The sequence below is a fragment of the Aplysia californica genome, unplaced genomic scaffold, assembly GCF_000002075.1.
Source record: "Aplysia californica isolate F4 #8 unplaced genomic scaffold, AplCal3.0 scaffold01084, whole genome shotgun sequence".
Classification (NCBI taxonomy): Eukaryota; Metazoa; Mollusca; class Gastropoda; order Aplysiida; family Aplysiidae; genus Aplysia; species Aplysia californica.
In genome coordinates this window covers 200,502-201,838 of record NW_004798354.1, presented here as the reverse complement: position 1 = coordinate 201,838, position 1,337 = coordinate 200,502, and positions in this window count along the sequence as shown.

Sequence of the window (1,337 nt, the reverse complement as noted above, 5' to 3'; positions counted from 1 at the left end):
AACGAAAGAAAGCTTCAAAACAGACTGCAGCGCCATCTGAAGCAAAGAGCGGACTTCCGGGGGACACTTTTTTTTGGCTGAGTGGACCATTTTCTTATGTACTATCTTTGGTGGAAATAATATGTATATAGTTTTAAAAAAACATACCTGGAATTTGCTTTAACGAAACAAACAAAATGGATATCCTTAAGAGCGCACGCGAGGATTCGAAGAGAGCAAATGCCCCAAGCCAACGTCCATATCAATATAATCGTTCTGACAGAGTCCTCCCCCCTTTCTGGGATTTCTAAAAGATTCTTAAAATGGCAACAGGAACCCGAGAAGCGAGTGATACATAGTGTGGAACTAGGAGCGCCTAATGGAGGCTATGACGTTCTGTTTTCGTGCTATTTCTGACAAATTTTCGTTCACCAATAAAACGCCTCCTCCTAGATCTAGTGTTTTAAAACTACATGTATTTTGCTCTGGTAAAAACCCAGTGGATTTGACTTTGGTTGTTCAATTTTTCAGAACTTTTTATTTGTTTCTTTTAAAAATATTAAAATTATTTTTTAAACTTTGCTCCGCTCCTGTTATTGCTGTTCGTGTTTCCCCACAGTAGTTGAAGCTGCCGTTGTGATGTGTGTTTCTGTTATAATTACAATAATAAACCTTAAAATTATGCCCCGGCGCCTGCGTTGTAGTTGTTAGGCGCTTCGCTTTCACAAGTAGGAAATCTCTTACTTCGATTCGCTTGTGGGAAGCATTTTTATCCTAATTGTCTCCTTTTGGACGGTAAAAACAGCTACGATTAAAACGAATGGGAAAAAGGTATGCGTCCCTCCAAAGGGGGAAGGGGGGGTGTAGAATAGCGACAAAGCTAGAAAAAGGCTCCCAACAACTAATGACTAAAACATTCAAATACTGACAAATAGATCTAATCATTGTTATTCTTAATAATAATAAACTGATCTTATTGTTCCTATTTAGTGTCGGAATTAGCAGCGTATTTATTCACATTTTTATAGTCAATGATTGTCTGAGGCGATTAAGATCATTAACATGGTACTCGAAAAAGTGGCACAAGGAAAACATAAGTATATTTACGTTGCTGCTGTTCTTATTGTTCTTCCTATCATTATTATGTAGTTGTTCCTACTGTTGTTGTCCTTTGGTTTGAAGAGACACCATCTGGTACATTTTCTGCCAGCCTGTTCTTTTCGTTTTCTCCGCTGATTTGTATATCTACAAATGTTGTTTTTGTCTATTGATGTTTAAAAAAAATATTTCCTATTTCTTGTTTTATTATTATTATTACATACGTATTATAATATTGTTTATATTACCCGTTCTTTATC